General features: G+C 34.5%; 1 non-coding gene across 1 annotated transcript; it reads left to right on the top strand.

The window, feature by feature from the left end:
- Window positions 1-16,834: 16,834 nt before the first annotated feature.
- Window positions 16,835-16,966, top strand: LOC127186073 (small nucleolar RNA SNORA17). The gene has a single exon (XR_007830323.1). It is a non-coding gene; the product is annotated as a small nucleolar RNA SNORA17 (small nucleolar RNA).
- Window positions 16,967-23,657: the final 6,691 nt, after the last annotated feature.

Here is a 23,657-nt window from a genome sequence, read left to right as displayed (position 1 = left end):
ACAATTGTGATTCTATTGTGCTGATTTATATAACCCCTTCTGTGCCATGAGCACTGTTTCCATACATCACATTGACATGATGGCTACAAGAACTAGTTTATCCCTTCTGAAATTTCTTCTCCTTTTCTTATTCATCTACCTGCTTTTCTCCTTCTCCTCCTCTTCCTCCTCCTTCTATTTCTCCTATTCCTGTCTTACATCCCCCCACATACAAACCCCACAGGGAGAAGAAAGTGACTGAAATAAGACAAAGACAGAAAAGGGAGGATACAGAGAGAGTCAGAGAGACGTGGAGTAAAGCAGATATTTGAGTTGAGAAAGGGCTACAAAGAGCCTTACTCCAGTATTCTTTGATCAAAATATCAAGACAATTTCATTCATCTTTCTTTATTCCACACTTAGTGATTTCTCTTGCCTTTACACACTTTTTGGATATTTGTAATTGAAAATTAATAAAATATACTTAACATTGTTTGCCCTTCTCCAGTTCCTCACAGATCTTCCTCCACACCTAACCATTCCCAAACTCCATGACTTCTTTTACTTCTCTTTAAAAAATGAATATGAGGTTTCCTTTGAGTCAGTGAAAAACTCTGGGAATTAGAGAGGAAAAGGAGTACACATTACTCACAGTGTTGTCATAAACTCTTCAGGTGTGTAGTCTACTTTCTACTTTCACAAGCAATGCCTTTCACTTCAGCATATTCTGAGTGAGCTAAATTTCACTGAGCTTTATGATTTCATCAATTTTATTTTATATGTATTAGAGCATTATGGTCCATTTTATAAAACAACCAGATAGATTTAAAGGTTGAGTAGTATTATTTTACCACTCCTTTATACATCAAGCATTTCAATTTTACAAAAACTGAAGATTTATTTATCACAAAATATGGTATAAATTATATAGACATGGCTTCATGATACAGAAAAATTAGCACCATTTTGAGATAGAAAGATATGGGTAAATGTTACAGTATCTTTAATAATGGACATTATAAAAGGAAAGAAACAATCTGTGTTACAGTGATAATTTAAAAAGCACAGTGTATCAACCATAAACATTTTTTTCTTATTCCTATAGAGGTTTTCATATTGTTAACACAAGAAATATGTTTTTAAAAAGTTGTCTTCTATATGGTAACTAAGAATGTAGGTCCCTTTTCTTTTGCACTCTTATTTTCAATATATGCTTTTACTTTAACAGAAATTTAGCCTAAACATTTGTATAGGCTTCCATGTCTCAGCTTAGAAGTCCAATAAGTACTTTTTTCAGGTGGATATTTTTTTATTTAATTTATTTATTCCAATTACAACTCAGTTGTTATCTCATCACTTATATCTTACCGTTCCTCCTTCCCTCCTGCTTTCACCCTATTCCCACTCCCCTAGGTCTATGACTGAGGTCCAATAATTATTTTAATTTCAGAATATAAAACAGGAATTGTCTCATAAACCTTATTGCCTCAAAGGATCAGAGAAATATGGGTTCACATATGTCAATAAGAAGGAACCTGAATATTACTGAATATTAATATTATTTACAAAGCATGTTCTATTCCGTGCATTTTTACTCTCTCAAATGTTTTTAAACCCTAATACAAACTGAGGAGTCACAGATCACTCGTTCATTTGCAGCCAGAGGCAGTAGGTAATAGATAGTACTACAGTTTGTTTCAGGGAGGAGATAAATTAACAATAAATACATAAACAAGGTAAAGTGTGACTATCTTTTCTCTTTTTCTCCAAACTTCTCTTTCTTTTCCAAGCATGATTAATCCAGAGAAATTAAGGATACTAGAAATTATGAATAGAAGCAAAATCTCTTTGTCCATAATTAGGTAAAAGACAAAGGATTTTAAGAAAGCATAGACAAACAATTGAGCCTAAAATAGAAACATAATGTACACAAGGTCATGTGCATGAACACAAAAAAAGACAAACACACACACACACACACACACACTCACACACACAAAGAAAATATTTAAAGAGCCACACTATGACACAATTTTAGTGTTCTTACATTTGTGTACAGATATTAAACTTGAGAAATATAAAAGAGAAATGGAAGCATGATAATGTGTTCTTCATCTAATTCCTACAGCTATATTAAAATTATGTAATTGTTATTCACTCATGTTTTTGTGAAAAAGTATCAGCGCTATCTCTAGGTCTATTTTACAGTACTCTTTCACCCTATACCAATGCCATCTCTTAATTTCATAGAAGCTTAAACACAGTGTGCTGTACAAAATTTTTCTCTATATGACTGTGTATATTAAAATCAAGGTATTCCTGGTATTATCTTTTATGTGTTTTTATAAATTACATAAAGTTGATACAATTTAAGCTATCAAAAAGAATACTGAATAATCTTATAGACTTTAGAAATCCTTTTCTGCAGGAAGATACAACTGAACAATAGGCTCAAAATTGTTTGACATGTTTTTTCAATTACTAAAAACAGGTTACCTGTACCACTTGAACATTTCAGATATCACTAACTTCTGCAACTCCTCCATCGTTCATGGGAGTGCAAAGTTGTCTGACCATTTTGGAAATGAACATGGCACTTTCACAGAAATTTGGGCATATTTCTATAATGAGACTCAAATATGCCACTCCTGGAAATATACCCTAAAAATGCTCCACAAGACCACTAGCTCAAATATGTTCACAGCACCTCTGTTGGTAATAGCCAGAAACTGTAAACAACCTAGATATTTATCAATTGAGGAATCGATTTTTTTAAAGTGATACATTTCCACAATGGAATATTATTCAGCTATTAAGAACAAAGAAATCTTGAATTTTTCAGGTAAGTGGATAGAACTAAAAACAATTATTCTGAGTGAGGTCACCGAGCCCCAGAATGAGATAGATAATATATACTAAGCTATAAAAAATATTAGCCACATAATACAGGATAATCGCACTAAAATACACTGACATAAAAAAACTAAATAACAAAGAGGACGTTAAGGAGAATGCGTAATTCTCACTCAGAAGGGCAATTAGTACAGGCACTGAAATCAGTTGAAGAGAAACAATATGATGGTAACATACCATAGAATGCCTCTAAAAGACTACACCAAAGATACACGGCCAAACTTTGGGATGGAGCATGCAGGGGGTCTTGTAGAAGAGTTGAAAAATAAAATGACCTGGAGGAACCAGGAGCTTAACAATGAGACCAATGTATCCAACAAATCCAGGCAGAGGAGGGTGTTGCTACAAATACTGAAGCACCAACCAAAGACCATGCCTAGTGATGACCTAGGCCCTCTGCTCATATGTAGTAAAATGTCAATACAGTCTCCTTGTTTGTCACATAATATGGTGAGTAGGGACTAATTCTTACATGGACTCTGGCCCCCATACGTTGATCCCTTCCCCCTAGTGGGGCATCCTTGTCAGGCCACAGAGGAAGAGGATACAGGTAGTCCAAATGAGACTTGATAGTCTGAGGTCAGATGTTAGGGAAGGAGGGCTCCCCTTTCTGAGAACTATGTGAGTTGTGAGGGAGTGAGGTGGCATAAGAGAGGAAGGGTGGGAGAGGAGGCTACAATTGTGGTCTAAAATGAATAAATTAAAAATAAATAAGTAAAATTTATTCTCTTATATATTACATCCTGACAACAGTTTACCCTCCACCCAGGATTCCCAGCTCCTTTCCCCACCTTCCCTCCTGTCTCGTGCACCCCTCCTTTGTTTCTCTTCAGGGAAAACAAAATCAGGCCTCCTGTGGATATCAACTGAACATGGCATATCAAGTTGCAGTAAGTTTAAGTACATCCCCTCATATTAAGACTGAACAAGGCAATGAAATAAAAGTAAAACTATCCAAAAGCAGGCATAGTAAGACATAGCCATTAATCCTACTTATAGGAGTCCCACAGGAACAGCGACCTTCACAATGTAACACAAGTGCAGAGGTGTACAGGTTCTGTGATCATCACTTCAGTCTCTGATGTATTATGGATCCTGACTACTTGATTATCTGTGTTTTGTTATAGTGTACTTGACGCTTCTGGGTCCTAGAATACTACCTTCCCCTCTTCTGTAGGATTCTCTAGCTGTGGATCTCTATGGCTTTCCCATTAATTGCTGGCTAAAGCCTTTCAGATGAATATTATGATAGGCTTCAGTCTGCAAGTGTAACAGAATATTTTTAGGAATTATTTAATTGACTTCTTTTTGCCATTCATTTTTGGCTCTATTCTAGGTGTCTGGGATATCCAGCCTATGGTTCCTGACCCTCCAGGCAATGTCAGGTGTGTTCTTTTTCTCATGGAATGTGTCGCAGTCTGGATCAGTCATTTGTTGGCCATTTGCATCAGTTTTGTGTCACGTTTACCTCAGCACAACTTAAAAGCAGGGCACATTTTTGGCTGAAAGTTTTATGACATGATTGGTATTCCAATCTCTCCACTGTAAGCCATGCCAGGTTACAGGTTACAAAAGATGGCCTTTTCTACCTCCTAAACCTTCAATTATTAGAAGTCTTTGCTAGGATTACCCTCATAGGTTCCTGAGAGTTTCCATTGTACTAGGTTTCTACCTCACCCTTCAAATGCCACCTAACTCCATTTGTCTCTCAAATTATTCTGGAAAGGGGAAATAGGATCTATTTTTTCTGGTTGACTGGTAGCAGGCGACTATGGTAACAGGGGCATCAAAGTGGGAAACAGAGAACAGAGAGTACCAAGAGAAAAAAATGAAATATTTCATAATGTATATTTGTTGTTAATAATTCTGTTTGAAAAACGTTTGGAAGAAAAGACTTCAGAATTTAAAAATAGGTAGATGGGAGGCCAGAGGAATGGAAGGCAAGGGAGTAGATGAAGAGGGAGAGGGAGAAGAGGGGTGATAGAGAAGAGAACAGAAAAAATTTAAATCCTTAATGTTTCACATGACTAATATTTCTGAGCTCCAAACATAAAAGACCAGAGTGTTAAATGCTTGAGGAACAAATACCAAATCTTTCTTTTAATATGACTAAAATTGTTTCCAGAAAAATGTTCTTTTTAAGCATGTTATACCTACTCAAATTTTTCAAATGAATAAAGCAGCTATATACAAAATCATATCAAACATGTGGCCTTCAAAGTGAATATTGACAGTTGGACTTCTTGTTGGACTTCTGTCTCTTAAGTCTCTGCCTAAATAAACATATTCCTACACATGTAATTGAGGTGACTTCAGGAAATAGCAGTTAAAATAAATTTATTACGTGTAATACTAAAATAAATATTACAATAATAAGGCATATTTACTTAATGTATGTATTATTTTTTAAAAGCCACAAAATAACCAAAGATATAGCTCCTAAGATTTTAGTTTACTATTATATTTTATGTGTATGAATGTTTTGACTACATACATGTATGTGCATCACATCCATGCATGGTGCCCACAAAGTCTAGAGCTTTTGGGAATGTAGTTACAGATGGTTGGTTTTGGGATGTTATATGTATGCTGGGAGTCAAACCCAGCTTCTCTGGAAGAACAGCTAGTACTTTTAATTGATGAGCCATTTCAGTCTCCTGATTTTCCAAATTCAATGCTTAGATTTGGAAAAAAAATCAACCATATAGTGTAGAGTAAACTGTAATTTTAAAATGCTGTAATCTGAATAAATTAATTCAATAATTTAAAATGTATTCAATATACACCATATCAATTAAATAATAAAGCGGCAAAATGCTCCCATAAAAATAATCTTCAGGGATGCTGATCATATGAACACATTCATATTACAGTAGACTATTCTGTATCCATGAAGATGCATATAGCACTAAGTTGATTAAGTTGATTTAAAAGCATTGGACTTATTAAGTTGGATGAGAAAATTGGAGGAGATATCAAAGAAATTGTGTAGAGGAAAAGGGAGGTGCATTTGATCAAAATATTTTATGCATGTATGAAATTCTCAAAGGAGAAACTACATTTTAAAACAACATAAAATATAGGTATTATACATAATTTTATTATAATTTCCAATATAGTGTATGAATAAATGTATTTTTTAATTTTCACAGAAATATTTTACAATGATTTATTCGATTAATAAATAATTATTTATGCTTTCTCAATTCTTAACCAAATATTAAAGTATAGTTTCTACATATTAGAAGAAACAGCTCATTATTCACAAAGAGCACAAAGAGAAGCAGCTTTTACACTTGATTACATCATTTGATTGTATTATCTCTCTCTCTCTCACCTGTTTTTTATCCTGATTGTAGACAGATATAAAGACTTCTTGGATACACTTACTTGTATAGCAATAACATTTCTTAGACCATGACATTAGTTCAGAACATAACAAAAGAGTCATAAGATCCTCTTGTCTTTTTTAATACTGATGACACAAATGATTATTAAGTCATATATGTCAGTCTGACCCAATAATTATAATATTCTCCATAAGCTTTTCACATCATAGTTTTAGAGTTCATTATGACCATGTGTCAAGCCTTTATTACTCTAGTGTTTGTCAAGTGATAAAATGCAAATTCTATTCTTTCTTTATATGTTAGCTGAAAAAAGTTGAGAACTTCTCTTCACTAATTGTACTATGAAGAGCCATATATAAAATAGGCACAGATAGTTGCCTTTAACATTTTAAGTGTCATTTTCCAAAATTTGTCTCTTGGAAACCTGCAAATCAACATTTTAAAAAGTCACATGATTGATATTTTTTATATTTTTGTTACATTTCCATTTTTGTTTTATCATTTACAAATTATCTAAACTAAGCTTTGTTCAGAAATTTGAATATACTATTAATTCTTTTAAAATAATTCAAATTCATACTTGCAAAAATGTATAATGATTTATATTTCTATTTTAATGTTAAAAGTTTGGTTCTTGCAACCTGATATGCTCTGTTTAATTGGAATCCCTGGGGAGCTTACCATTTTATGAATGGAAATGGAGAAGGAGTGGATTGGAAAAGATAGGAAGTGGGAGGAGGATGTGGAAGAGAGGATAGAGGGGTAACTGCTGTTAAGACATAATATATGAGAGAAATAATAAATTTTTATAATTGGTTCTTTTGAAGTTATGGTCTGCCATGTTGAAAATTCCATTAAAATTCTAATACAGTTAAAAACATTTATTTGCTCTATCTTAGAATGTGTTGCTTGATAGCACTTTCAAGGCAAAGAAACATTATTAATAAAATGTAGACTTCATGCCTCATCATGAAAATTTATCTTTTTAATAGACAGAGACAACTACAGAAAACCACATCAAATCAATATGTATGTTGTGGAGCCCAGTTTTCATGGATACAGCTACAAAACATTCCCACACCTAAGACATAGAAAACATTGAAGAAGGTAAAGAAGATGGTGAGTGCTAGAATTTCAAGGAGTTTGAAGACTGTGTCCCTAGTAATATCAAACACTATACTAATAAAGTATCACCAAGATCAACCAAACATGAACTGAGCAAGTATTCCAGCAAAGTACATACAAAAGTGGACATGGAAAAGTCCTGGAGGCCTGCAACCTACATAAGGAACTAAACAAACTTATAAAAGCAAATGAGTAGAACATTATGATAGGCAGATTTGGGCCCAGGGGTCCCGCTCAAACTAAGGCACCAGCCAAGGACAATACAGGCGGTAAATTTTAAACCCCTACCCAGATCTAGCCAATGGTCAGAACATTCTCCACAGTTGAGTGGAGAGTGTGATATGACTTTCTCACGTACTCTGGTGCCTCAAATTTGACCATGTCCCCTGGAGGGGGAGACCTGGTGGCACTCAGAGGAAGGATAGCAGGTTACCAAGAAGAGACTTGATACCCTATGAACAGATACAGGGGGAGGTAATCCCCCTCAGGAACAGTCATAGGGGAGGAATAAGGGGAAAATGGGAGGGAGAGGAGAATGGAAGGATACAAGGGATGGGATAACCATTGAGATGTAACAAGAATAAATTTTAAAAAAGATAATAAAAAAAAAAACAACAACAACAACAAAAAAGCAAATGAGGAAGCTAATGTTGGGAGAGCAGGTATTCCTATAAAGGAAAAGCACATCATTTGATTCTTGATTGCCAAATACCCAGTCCTGAAAACATAGATACAAGTAACATTATAGAGGCTGAGCAGGTTACATTTAGAAAAAAAAATATATATACATATGACCATGTTATAACTATTAATAATGAAATAGGCAGTAAATTTTAAGGAGAACAAGAAGAGGTATATATTTTCCATTCTTTCTCAATGGGATTATTAGTTGCTACTAGTTTTTGCTGTTTGATTGATTAATTCATGTTTGGTTATTTATGATAAAGGTCTCTGGAATAAAGAAGACATTTCTGATAATAATAAACATTAAAAATAAAAAATTTAGACTTAAAAAGACTGTTGTATATTCTACATTAGGGAGGGATAATGGTGCAATTGTGAATGAGAAGAGATGAAACCTCATGGACTTCTATGTTCACATATGTTGAGCTTTCTTATGGTTTAGGTAAACACAGTGAAATTATACATATCATACAATGTAACTAAGTGACAATTTTATTCTTATGGTTATATTTGTTTCTTTTTATCAACAAATAGTGAATATATTGCAGTTGCCATATGCATCCTTGAAAAAATTTCTCTCTCCACTCTCTAGTTCTGTCTAGGAAATTTAATTCTGCTTTGCTAAATATTATATAAAACTAATAGAGCAGATATCTAGCACTTAAGTTACTTTTTATTTTATTGAGACATGTCAAGAAATAACACAAAGTTCAGTGTAAATAGAAAGTGGATTAATTATGATGATATATATCCTTCTATTTTTGATGTACTAATCTGATTATTTAAGTAACAGTATATCTTTTCAGGATGCTGGATGCTTTGAACAGGAGTAAGTAAAACATAAAACTAAAGAATATTTTATTGTCAGAGCAGAGAAATTTGGGTTTATCAGTTCTTAACAATATTTATAAGAGTGACAGTATGGGGCATTACCTGATTCTTGACAGTTGGGATCAAGGAAATTTTCATAAATCCTTTTGATTTCAGGATACTTCTACTTACATCAATTGCATGGGACTACAAAGTTGCACAGAAATAAGCCTTTGCTGAAAATTGTATTTCTAACTTACTTCCCTATATCTGAGAAGTTAAAGACATCAACATAGGTTTTCAAACTAAGCTTTTAAATGATTAGATCACTTGCTTCATAAATACTGTTTTTCTATAATATAGAGTGTGCTCGTAATTTAATGTAAGCGTTCAGTGATTTTTGACACAGCATTGTAAAACTCTATTTTAATTTACCTACCTTCATAAATCACCACAAAGATTAGTATCAGATAAAAAGAATTGTCATGATTCAAGTATGATATTACATTACAGAAAGTCTTTATACAAGCTTGTTTCTGGGAGAAGGAAAGAAATTGAAGTTGACAGCATGATTAAAAAGCTCTGTATGCTACTTATGCAAGGGAAATCACAGAGCCTACTTTCAATGACATACATAATGGGGTCCAGGGAGAACACACAATTAAACTATATAGGCAATCATTTTAACCATGAGATTCACCCATCTTATTTTGTGCTAAGTACTCAATTTTTACTTAATTATTAGCTTGACTATCCTTTCTAGATGATTAAAAGAAATGTTTAAGGCAGAGTAACAACAATGTAATACAATGTAAAGAATATATGAATTAAATATTTTTCTGTATATATTTGGACTTGTGGAACTTTTGAGAAATATGATATATATGGATAAAAACACATACTAATTCTGAAAAACATGAACTGATATAAATATTATCTTTATGGACAAATAAGAACCTAAGAAGAAGAGGATGCCATTATCAAGGAATGGATTACATCAACATTGTAATAATATACAGCTAATGTTAGTTTTGAGTATTAAATCTCTTTTTAAAAAGTATGTAACTGTGATGCAAATTATTATTATGCACCTAGAAATTTATTAATTGCAATTTGGGAAATTAACAATTACTTCTTGTATATCTATATTTTGTTTATAAAACTTTCATATTGATTCCTTCATTAAAATGTAGCTCATACAACCATTAATTATTTAATATTCATCATGTTATCTCTTAAGAATTAACTTCTCTAGGATAATAAGTCCAAATATAATTTAACATGTTATCTTCAGTGTTGATAATGCGTTAAGAAGTAAAGATAAATAAGACTCTACAGACTAATATCTCACATCAAGCATGTAAGAATTAAGAGGATTGATTTCTGCAGCACCACCTCTAACTGAAATCCCAGAGAATCACAACCATCAGAGACTATCAGGTGAGAAACCAATGCAGTTACTTGCTTGTCAGGATCCTACAGGCAAACTCAGCAGCAGTGAGGGCTGCCCTGTGCCCTCCATGAATGCACCTTTTCCCAGGTCACAGCTCTGTGTTAAATCCCAGAAAGAGCAGACATCAGGGAAAACCAGGTGAGATCCCTCCCCAATCTCTTGCTTGCAGCATACCTCTGAGAAAATGCAGAAGCAGTAGGACTTGCACCATGCCCTCCCCGTGCACACCCTATTTCCCAGGACCCAGATTTACCTGAAATCCCAGAAACAGCAGCTATCAGGGACTACCACAGAGAGCAATCATTAGGAACTACAAGAACCCTGCAGCCAAGAGAGACTAATGGATCCCAGCTCTACTTACAATCCCCAGAGGCCTTCTGCCATCAGGGATTACTATATCTGCCAACACCAATAACAGACTAAAGGCCAGTGTAAAAACAAACTCAGCAAAACTCATGGCAACATGGCACCACCAGAAAAACTCAGCTACCCTAATACAGCATGCTTTGGATATCCAAACACACCTTAAGAACAAAAAAAGACCTTAAATCTAATCTTATGAAGATGATCGAGTCCTTTAAAGAGTAAATGAATAATTACCTCAAAGAAATAAAGAAAAATAGAATCAAACAGGCAAAAGAAATGAATAACTGCCTTAAAGAAATACAAGAAATCAGGAGAATGAAATGAATAAATCCTTAGAACGGAAATAGAGTGATTAAAGAAAACACAAACTGAGGCAATCCTGGATATGGAAAACTTAGAGCCGAGAACAGAAACTATAGATATAAGCATCAACACGAGAGTAGAAGAGATGAAAGAACAAATCTCAGGCATGAAGGTATGATAGAAGACATTGATATATCTGTCAAAGATAATACAAAATGTGTAAAGTTTTAACACAAAATGTCCAGAAAACTGGAGACATTATGATAGAAACCAAACAAAAAATAACAGGAATAGAGAAAGGAGAAGATTCCCAGATAAATACCCAGAACATACCTCCAGCAAAGTCACTAAAGAAAATTTCTCTAACCTAATGAAGTAGATGCTTATAAGCTTACAAGAAGCTTACAGAACATCAAATAGATTGGGCCAAAAAGAAAATCCTCCTGCCACAGGATAATAAAAACACTAAATATACATAACAAAGAAAGAATATTAAATGCCATAAGAAATAATGGCCAGGTAACATAAAAAGGCAGACCTATTAGAATTACACAAGACTTCTCAACAGAGCCTTTAAAATCCAGAAGGGCCTGGGCAGATAATTTGCAATCTTTAAGAAACCACAGATGCCAACCCAGACCAAACAAAACCTTCAATCACCATAGGTAGAAAAAACAATATATTCCATGACAAAACCAAATTTAAACATTATCTATGCATAATCCCAGACACACAGAAATGGAAGAAAAACCCTAATCAAAGGAGATCAAATATAATAAAGAAAACAAAGAAAATAAATAGTTTCACACAAGGAAAACTTAAAGAAGGCAAACACACACACATACATACACACACAAAAAACACACACAGTCACAAACATCAAAAGTATAGGAATCAATAATTATTGGTCATTAATATATCTCAACCAACAATGGACTCAATTCTCCAATAATAAAGGTACAGTCTAACAGAGTGGATGGAAAAACAGGATTCATCATTCTGTTGCATAAGAGAAACACACCTCAGAATCAAAGATTTCATTATATTACCTCAGAGTAAAGAGCTGAAAAAGATTTTCCAAGCAAACAGACCCACAAGAACAATACAAAGAATCAACAAAATTAAAACCTGGCTCTTTGAAAAAATCAACAAGGTAGACAAACTCTTAGCCAATATAATCAAATTAACAAAATGAGAAAAGAGGAAAGTAACAACAGAAACTGAGGGAATCCAAAGAATCATTAGGTCTTACATCAAAAGACTTTACTCCAAAAAATCTTGTAAATCAAAAGAAATAGATCATTTTCTTGATTGATTCCAATTACCAAAGTTAAATTAAGATCAGGTTAACAATCTATATAATTCCATAGCCTTTAAGGAACTAGAAATGGCCATTAAAATTTTCACCCCATAAAAGCTCAGGGCCAGATGGCTTTAGCACAGAATTCTACCAGAATTTCTTAAAAAAGTTAATACCAATATTCCTCAAAGGAGTCAACAAAATGCAAACAGATGGAAAATTTCTAAACTCATTCTATGAAGCTACAGCCACTCTGATACCTGAACCACACAAAGATTCCAGACAACAATTCAACCAATAAGGACAATTTTATATCAATATTCCTCATGAACATTGATGCTAAAATACTTAACAAAATACTTGCAAACCAAATCCAAAAACTGATCAAAGACATCATCCACAGTGATCAAATGTGTTTCAACCATGGGTTGCAGGAATGGTTCAATACACACAAAATCCATAAATTTAGTCCACCATTTTAAAAAACCTGAAAGAAAAAGAGAAATATTATCATCTCATTACATGTTAAAAAAACTTTGAAAAAAGTCCTACACACCATCATGATAAAAGTGTTGGAGTGATCAGAGATACAAGGCCCATACCTAATCATAATAGAGGTAATATACAGCAAACAAAACTAGGTGTGGTGGTGCACACCTGGAATCCTAGCACATAGGAAAGCAGAGATAAGTGGATTTCTGTGAAGTTAAGGCGAACCTCGTCTACAAAGCAAGCCCAGGACATCATACCTAGCTGTCTTAAATCATGAACAAGACAAGGATTTCCACTCTCTCTCTCTCTCTATTGAATCAGTCTAGTACTTGAAGTTCTAATACAACAAGACAATTAAAGGAGACCAAAGGGATAACATATTTGAAAGAAAGAAGTCTAATTAACTCTCTTCACAGATGATATGACAGTGTACATAGGTAACTCCCAGTAGTCTACCAGAGAACTCCAAAAAATAAGTAGGCTTCTTTTACAAGGAATAAAAGGGCTGAGAAATAATTTAGTAAAAACAACACCCTTCACATTAGCCACAAATAATTTAAAATATCTTGGTGTAACACTAACTAAGCAAGTGAAAAGACATATATGACAAAATATAATGTCTCTGAAGAAAAAAATTAAAGATAATATCAAAAGATGGAATGATCTCCCATGCTCAGAGATCACTAAGATTAACATAGTAAATGCACATCTTACCAAAAGCAATCTACAGATTCAATGTAATTCACATCAAACTTCCAACACAATTCTTTACATACCTTGAAAGAGCAATCTCAACTTCATATGGAAAAATATTAAACAGAGAATAGCTAAAGCAATTTTGAACAACAACAGATCTGGAGGTATCAACATCCCTGGTTTCAAGTTGTAACTACAAAGCAGTACTAATAAACTAAATGATATTGGCATAAAAACAGACATATTGATCAACGAAATCAAATCAAAGACCCAGAAATAAACTCCCACACCTACAGACACTTGTTTTTTTGACAAAGAAGTAAAAAACATACAATGGACATAAGAAAACATGTTCAACAAATGGTGCCGGACTAATTGAATCGCTGCACATAGTATGCATTTTGATTCATATTTATCACTTAGCACAAAATTCAAGTCAAAGTGGATCAAAGACCTCAACATAAAATCAGATACACTAAACCTATGCAAGGAAACTAGGGAAGAGCCTTGAACTCATTGTTACAGGTAACAACTTCCTGAACAGAACATCAACAGCTCACTTTTTCTAACATCAATAATTAATAAATGGGATGTCATGAAATTGAAAATCTCCTGAAAGGACAGTGTCAAAAATTCAAAATGGTAACCTACAGATTGGAAAAAGGTCCTAACCAACCCTATATATGGCAGAGGGCTAATATCTAAAATATACAAAGAACTAAAGAATATAAACATCAACAAACCAAATATTCCAATTAAAAATGTGGTACAAAACTAAATTGAAAATTCTTAACAGGAATTTCTCATGGTGAGGATGTGGAGCAATGGGAACAGTCCTTCATTACTTGATGGGAATGCAAATTTTATCACCACTTTGGAAATCATTTGTTGCTTTCACAGAAAATTGCCCAGCTATACCATTCCTGGGCATATATGCAAGAGGCATTGCACCATACCACAAGGATACCTGTTCAACTAGGATCACAATAGCTTTATTCATAATATCCAGAAACTGAAAACAACCTAAGTGTTCCTCAACAAAAGAATGGATAAACAAAATATAAATTTACACAATAGAATTCTAGTCAGCTATTTAAAACAACAAAATCCTAAAATTTGCAGGCAAATGGATGGAACTAGAAAATATTATCCCGAGTGAGGTAATCTGTGGGTTCAGCAGCCACCTGAAGGAGCCTGATGGACAGTTAAGGAGGCTTCCACCCTGATCAATAGTAAAAGTGCCAGTGTCCGATGACGAAATGCATGTCACAAAAGGAGAACCTCAGTTTTGATCTGTAACGCAGTAGTTACTGCTTACCCCATGTGCATGGAAGTTCCCTCGATGCTGGCAGGCCTCTCATCTCCCCATACTGACAGTGACCTTAAATTTTCATCATGAGAAGCACGGTGGGATGGAGCAGAAATACTGGGATGAGAGGATAATCCTCTGCATTCTACGTAAATTGTCTTTTGGCTACATTGTAACCAAGCAGATAACATCACAATGGAAGTGCATAGCAGAATGAAACCATGCATCGTTACATAGGAAGACTAAGTATTGGAAGAAGAAAATCCTATTCTTTATAATATCTCATTTTTGCAAGAACTAACTTATTCTACAGAACTATCATTATGTCTTTTAGAAGGTATATATATCTAAAGTTAATAATATCATACTAGTCCTCATTTTTAAAAGTCTCACACAATTTGATAAGAAATTGTATAGAAATCTCAGATTCAAACATATACATGTTTTGAGGTGATCAAATTCCATCCAAATTACAGTATTCAACAAAAGAAAACTCACATGGTAGTAATATTTCTGGTATTTTGAAAAGCCTCCAGGCTCATTTTCAAACTCTTCAGTAGTTCATAATTCAGCAGTGTATAAGGTTTCCACTTTGTCATACACAGTAGCTATCATTCCTACTCAGAATGATGACTGTTCTGATTAGTGAAAGAGGGAATACTAAAGCAGTTTAAATATACATTTTACTGACAACTAAGGATGTCACTTTAAAATTTTATTTCTTTGGTTTTTGAGATTATAAAATTACACCATTTAACCTTCTGTTTCCTCTATCCCAAGCCTGCCATATACCCTTCTATGCCCTTTTAAAAAATCATGGCATCTTTTCTCACTAATTGTTATATGAATATATGCATATGAATATACGTATGTTTTCCTAAACACAAATTGCTTTGTCTGTATATTTACTTTGTTCATATGGTTTCAGGGCTGACTATTTGGTACTCTTATATAGTCATTCTCCCACTCTCAATATTTCTTATTTGACTGCAGTTCTTTTTTTAGAGTTTAGACCTTATGAGCTTTCCATGTTTCACATTAATATGATATTGATTATAGTGGAGTCATGTGTGGCCACTATTCTTAGTCTCTGGATGTGAATCCTTGGTTAGATCTGTATGCTGTGGTAGAAGCATGGAGAAGAGCATCAGATCTCACCTGATTAGAACCTGGAGATGCGTGTGCATGCAGTGTCTAACTGTGTCCAGAGCAGTGGTATGAATGTATATGACTCTCCCAAATTCATACATTCAATCTGAATAACATTATTCTCAAATATACTGGATGTTCTGAGCCCAGCAGATGAGTAAATCACACATTTGGTTGTGCTCTTTTTTGAGGAAATTTCATGAGATCATTGACTAACAGAAAAAGATCTGCTCTGCATACAAGTGGTATTGAATTCAGACTGGTCAGAAATAAAAGGGGTGTAGTGAATGTTTTTATTTCAGTTCTCAATACAAGCACTGTCTCTTTGCTTTCCCTCTTCTAGGAGCCAAAGTTCTCCCTGTGAAACATGATCTCCTAGGCATAATGTTCTGCTTAAGCACATGAGCTAAGAAATCATGTACAGATATCTTAGAAACCATGCCAAAATAAAATCCTTCCTTTGAATTGCTTTATCCAGCACTTCAGTACAGAGATAAAAATTTCTAAATAATACAGTATCCAAAGAAATATGAGCTAGGATCATTTAGGTACTCATGAGTTCTCTTCTTTTGTCAGTGGAAATAGTGGTTTTTTGTTAGTATTCAAATGATACATAGTATGCTTAATTTTTTCTTTTTGTTCTATTTAGTGAGTATAAAACATTACTGTCTTTTGTGCAAATACTATGAGAAAATAATACCAGCGTAGAGCTGACATTAAGCTGACAATAAAATGGGCAATACCTTGATCTTGGAATTCTCTGTCTCTAGAACTGTAAGAAATGTTTCTATTTCATAAGCTAATTGAAAGGTTTGAATTTATACCAATAGGAATGAAATAAGACTAACAAAATTTGACACCTATTTTTCTGAAGGCTCGGAATCCAAGGTTAAAGGATTTAATTCACTGCCTCCAGAGGCAATGCAGGTGTGTTTGGTATGTCACATGGGTTTCAATAAGTGAAAGACAGGAGAGAGGTTTTGTCTACATTCACTGTTCTGAGATATGAACTTCTGAATGATTAGCAGCCTAACATTACCTGAAAATAGCTATCCTGAGGTGACCATCAGTATGATGCCAGGCATTCTGGAGAGTGAGATAGCTTGACATGCGCAACAGTCTGGCACCAGCCATATAGAGATGTGAAACATCTGTTTGGGTAGAAAACCCACCCTACCTTGAACAAGGTGCCCCAGACAGTTGATAGCCTGAGACAGAGGACCTTTGCAAGGGGCCATTCAGGCAGTATTGACAAGGAACAATCCCTACATGACCAGCAGACTAGCATGATGGGGCTTCAACAAGGAGCTAGCCTAAGATGACCACCAGTTGAGGACAGAGCAGGCCTCAGGGGTCAGACCATGACTAAGATGACCCTTGTTAGTCACCATAATACACAAGTGCATAGCACTACTGAGACCACTCCTGCGATTACCTCAGACACTCAGAAATCCCAGACACTACAAAGCAGAGCAAGTAAGTGATGAAGAAATGGAAGAGAAAGAGAAACAAAATGATGTGGACACAATGAAGAAACAGAACTGGAGAATCAAGCGTAGTAAGGAACAGCTTGATGTAAGTAGTCAGTGATGTCACCTGGAACCATGATGGGGTGCTTGGTCTGTGTTTCCACTGGGGTGCCAAGCTATAAAATTTTTCCAAATTGCACAAAACATAAAGTTAGAGAAAGAAATTGGCTATCGATAAGACAAGGAAGGAAACAGGAAGAAGTAAACCTGAAAATTATTTTGATCTTCAAGATATAGCCTTTTGATGAATAAGAAAATAATATTAGGTTTAAGTTAATTAATATTTGGCATTTTGTTGTGGCTCTCCTAGAAACTAATACTATACATTTTTATGGCTGTTTACATATTTTTATGTATTTACAAAGACACTATCCTTCTCCAGCCAGGGCTATAATCTTTGTCTGTAAATTTGTATGGTAATATATTGAAATACATGTCGCTGAATCATCCAGAGAGGATGCCAGCTAGTCTTTTTAGATGGTTTCTCCAAATGACAACCTTGTAAAAACGTAACTCAAGCACAGGAGATTAAGTGCAAGCCCCAAGAAGTCCCTAGCAATGTATTCCTTTTATACTATATCAATGCATCCAAAATGATCCAGTAACCAAGTAATGACTAATAATAAAATTTCACAGGAATAATTCATCACTCTTGTCATTTCACAGATAAACCCTCTCATTTAAAGTCTTGTTTGTATGATTGATAGAGGAAACTGTGGAATGCATATTTGGAACTGAGAATCTGACTGCCTTTTACAGACTCAGATTTCAGCCATTTCTTTTTTTTAGTGCAGTTGTGGATGGCCTGCTCTGTGCATATCTGCCTGTCCTTTTGTAAAATATGTCTGAAATAAAAGAAAAACTGGCAGACTGAAACACTCCCAAATTATAGGAGTACAGGTGGCTGAACTGACAGCTTAAGTCAATTTATTTTCTACTACGTAAGTTCTCTGTGCCCTAGAATGAGCATTATCACCATCTTACTTTCTAAAAATTTAAATTATTTTAATGGATTTTGAAATTCCTATCAATTGACTTATCTAGTATATATTCTGATGAGGTCCACTTTTTCATTTGTTCAGTATTACAGAGTGTGTGAAATTGTACCTTGTTACTTCACAAAGTATCATTTTAGTCTCCTTTAATTATCTGCAATACCCTATTGGATTTTTTTTTCAGAAGAACTCATTACCCTTTGACTCCATTCTCTGCAAACAGTCATAAGGAACTCCCCACCCCCAAGCTTCTAGATATCAGGGATTGTAGTTTTAGGGGAAGATGTTTACTTTCTTTTGAGTATAAATATGTATTATATGTATATATTTTTCATAGAAATCTTGTTTCAAAAATTACAGATAGTTTTAAGGTCTCTCATTAAAATTATTTATTTATTTATTGACATTATATTCCAGTTGTTATCCCCTCTCTCTTATCTTCCAGTTCCCAATCTCCCTCCCTCTTCTGGCCTATACCTCATCCATAGACCTCCAATGGGAGGTGTCATTCTCCCCCACCATCTTATTATAGTCTATGAGATATCAACAGGGTAGCCTGCATCCCCTTCCTCTCTGTGCTCTCAAGACCACCTGGCCAAAGGGCAATGATCAAATTGCAAGCACTCGAGTTCATGTCAGAAGCATCCCCCTCTCCACACTTCCCATACACATGGAGAATGAGGTGTCCATAAGCTACATCTGAAGAGGATTATAAATTTTCTCCATGCATTGTCCTCGGTTGGTGCATTATTTTCTGCAGGCCCCCTGGGTCCAGATCCCCGTCCTTGGCAGAGCTCCTGACACCTCTGGGTCCTTCCATCCCCCTCCCCACTCTTCCATTAAATTCTCAGCTCTCCTTCCAGGGTCCAGCTGTAAGTTCCAGTATCTGTCCCGAACCCCCGGTGGGTGTGGTGTCTCAGACGACATCTTAAAAGTGAATATATACCATGTGCGTCTTTCTGGGTCTGGGTTACCTCACTAACGATTATCATTTCTAGTTTTAATAGAGACCCATAAGTAGTTTGATGAAATAACTTTTCCAGTTTTACAAATGGATATATAATCTTTTCAAATTACCTCAGTGAGTCTATTTTAGATTTTCATATTAGGTTGTACGTCTTTTGTAATTTTTATATTTATATGTTAAACAAGAAATAATTTTTTCAAAAGATGTAGATCCCATTAAATTATATTTTTGTTTAATATTTAATTTCTCTTCAGGATTTGTATTGATTAAACAAAGTCATACATTTTAATGTCCAATAAATTTTTCTTTCCTTTATTAATACTTTTATAAGTTGTTTTTAAAAGTATATTTTTATGTTTAAAAAAGACTAGGTTTGGTTTTTCCCACCTTTAATTTCAATATTTGGGAAGCAAAATCAGGTAGTATTCTTTGAGTTCAAGGTCAGCTTGGAATTTCAATGCTGATCACAGCTATATAGTGATATCCTCCCTCTTATCTCTCTCTGTCTCTCTCTCTCTCTGTCTCTCTCTCACACACACATACACACACACAAACAAACACAGTCAAATTAACAAAAATGTATGCAAATTTCTTCTATGTTAACTTCAAAAATAATTTAAGTGTTACATTTCACATCTAAAGTTTTAGAACTCTTGGTAATTATTACTAGGAGGCTGTGAGGTTCATTCAGTTGATAAAATTTTTAGTACATAAAAGTGATGATCTGAATTTTGCATCCTTAGTCACCATGTAAAAAGTCAGATGCATTACTGAGGGAGCCGAGAAAGGTGGATCCTCAGTGCTTACTAGCCAAATACATTAACCAAATCAACTGTGTGTGTGTGTGTGTGTGTGTGTGTGTGAAATTGAGCAAGTGGTGAAGACACACAACACTGACTCTGACCTCCACATTAAAAATAATACTGACATGTGTCCAGATGAGCACATATACAAACAGAAAAAATGATTACTAGGGACAATTAGAATAGATGAAAATACCTGTTTTACTGCAAATGTAGGATATTTATAGAAAATTTAAAGGTGAAATTATCTTTTGTAAGATATAAGTTATCATTGAGTGATTGTGTAGATAAAACTATTAGAGCAGTTAATATATCTGAGGATGAATTGAAAGACAACAGTTTAAAAGGTGGCTTGTTACTGGCAAAACCAGTGAAATTGCTAAACAGAGGACAACTAGCAATTTGGTCTCCTTAGAAACAAATAAAGATAGAAAAGGCTAGTTCATTGGATGAAAAACAGAAGTAGTCATTCAAAGAATGGTTCTTATGGAATGCTACACGTGTTGTTTGAATTTGGCAAATAAAAAGTTCCATTTTAACTAGATATTCTTAAAATTAAGAACAACACAGCTTTTTTCTATACCCAATTCCAGACAGAATTTTAGTCATCACACTTTTCAAATTCAATGATCTGTAAAAAAAGTAGTTTTTTTTCCCCTATGGATAACAAGTTTTTGAAAGTAAATTTATTCACTATGCTGATAAATCATCTCTGAACCAAATCAAATGAACTTTTAATGAGTCAGTTTCTGAGCTTTGCATTCTTCATACTCTCTCACTATTCTATTATGATAAATAAGATACATTGTATTAATATATATTTAGTAAATCACAAGTTTGCCCCCAGTATTAAGCAAATATAAATACATAGAATTTTACAATCATTTATCTTTTTGTTTTTCGAGACAGGGTTTCTCTTATAATCCTGGCTATTCTAAACTGACTTTGTAGACCTGGCTGACCTCAAACTCACAAAGATTTGTCTGCCTCTGCCTCCAAAGGGTTGGCATTACTGGTATGAACCACCATGGCCAGCCTTTTACAATCATTTTTCAAAGAGAACTGGCTATGACCTTGTCTACAATTGCTTTGAATTTTTTAAAATTTTTTATTAATTTATTTTTGTTACATCTCAATGGTTATCCCATCCCTTATATCCTCCCATTCTTCTCTCCCTCTCATTTTCCCCTTATTCCCCTCTCCTATGACTGTTCCTGAGGGGGATTTCCTCCCCCTGTATATTCTCATAGGGTATCAAGTCTCTTCTTGGTAACCTGCTGTCCTTCCTCTGAGTGACACCATGTTCATAGAAGCCTTATTCATAATAGCCAGGATATGGAAACAGCCTAAGCACCCCTCAATAGAAGAATGTATTAAAAAAACAACTGTGGTACATATACACTATGGAATACTACTCAGCTATTAAAAATAAAGATTTCCCGAAATTTGGGGACAAATGGATTGAGCTAGAAATGATCATAATGAGTGAGTTAACTCAGAAGCAGAAAGACTCAAATGGTATATACTCATTTATATCTGCATACTAGCCCAAGGAGCATGTCCCATGAAAGCCTTCACTTACCAGGAAACTGGGACAGAGGGGAGGACATCCTATTGGGACACTAGATGAGAGAAGCATGGGAGAATGGCAAAGTAGAAGGATCCAGAGGGTCCTAGAAACCTACAAGTAGAACATTATGATAGGCAGATTTGGGCCCAGGGGTCCCACTCAAACGAAGGCACAACCCAAGGACAATACAGGCGGTAAACTTTAAACCCCTATCCAAATCTAGCCAATGAGCATAACATTGCTTTGAATTTTTACATGGTTTGGGGGAGAAACAATATTGAGAAGAAGTAGACAGCCTGAAAACACCAATGATGAAAATGCTAATAATGAGACACTAATAATATTTTATAGTAATAATAAATTCATAGTAATATATAAATATTATAGTATTACATATACTACATATAATATATATCATAGTAATATAATAATTACAGTTATGTATTATATAAGTAAAAAATTATTATAGAAAAAATTTTATGGCATCAGATTTGATAATGGGTTAACTTCATAGAAAGAGAGTAAAATTAATTGATTTCAGAATTACCAATTTATATAAAGATGATTTTAAACAAGAAATAAAGTGTACTCTGGAAACCCCATAGTAAGATAACAAAACAAAATGTTGGAAAAAGCATTAAAATAGTAGAAACTTGTAGAAAAGTTAAAAGAACATTTGATGATACTGCAAGAAAAGTGGGCAGCTGGATATCAATTTCTCCTAATTTTATCTCTGTTGCTGTGAAAAAATATCATGACACAAATTAACTGATGTGAGGGAGCTTTTATTTTGCCTTTTTTGATAAGGTCAAGGCAGGGAACTCAAGCAGCTAGTTACAAATCACCTCCACAGTTAAGACAGAGAGAAATGAATGAGACCATTATCCCTGATGGTTGCGACTTATTCTCAGCTAGATTTTTTCATTTCTTTAAAAATTGTTTGTTTGTCTATTTATTCATTTTTCTGATATATTACATATAATTTGGAGTTTCCCTTCCCTGCTCTTGTCCCAGTCTTTCTCCAACTTCCCTCTCCATTCACTTTCATTTACCTTCAGAAAAAGAATAGGTCTCCCAGGAATATCAACCAAATGTGGCATAAGAATTTACAATAAGTCTAGGCACATATACACTCATATCAGTGCTGGGTAAATCAACCAATAGGAGGGAAAGGGTCCCAATAGCAGGCAAATGAATCAGAAACAGGTCATGCTTCCTCTCTTAGGAGTCCTTCAAGAACACAAAGCTACACAATCATATTTATGTGCAGCTTTGGGAATTCCACAGATGAAGGAAGGGATTATAGGAGTCTGATGGTTCAAGGACACGAGAATAACAAAGCCCACATAATTAAATAACTAGGGCTCATAGGGGCTCACCAAAACTGAAGGGACAATCAGGGAACCTTTATGGGTCTTACATAGGTCATTTGCTTCCTTCATTCCTTTAATTCAGGGCCCTACCCATATTCCGGATGTCTACCCACAGGTTAGACCCACATGTAACCTCCCACAGGTATGTTAGTAGGAAAAACTGATACAGAAAATTCCTCTATGAGACTTACTCCTTCTAAGTGACTCTCAGTTGTGTGAACTTAAAAAAGTAACCAGTAAACAACTGAACACCCAGGGATCAGTTAGTATAATAGTAATTTAGAGTGATTGATACTATAAGAGTCTTTTTTCCTATATAGCATGACTTTTTAAAACTAGGAATACTATGAGTCTCAGGAGAAAATTTACTAGAAATGTAATAAACATTTAAATTTGGGAAAGGACTTGAAGTACCTATAGTATGCTAAATTCAAAATCAACTAAGGCTTAGATTGTGGTTAATCTTAAATTTTTTCTTATTAAATATCTCA

The sequence above is a fragment of the Acomys russatus genome, chromosome X (genome assembly GCF_903995435.1).
Source record: "Acomys russatus chromosome X, mAcoRus1.1, whole genome shotgun sequence".
In the NCBI taxonomy this organism is placed as follows: Eukaryota; Metazoa; Chordata; class Mammalia; order Rodentia; family Muridae; genus Acomys; species Acomys russatus.
Note: the sequence above shows the minus strand (reverse complement) of the source record. Positions and strands in the feature narration are given on the sequence as shown.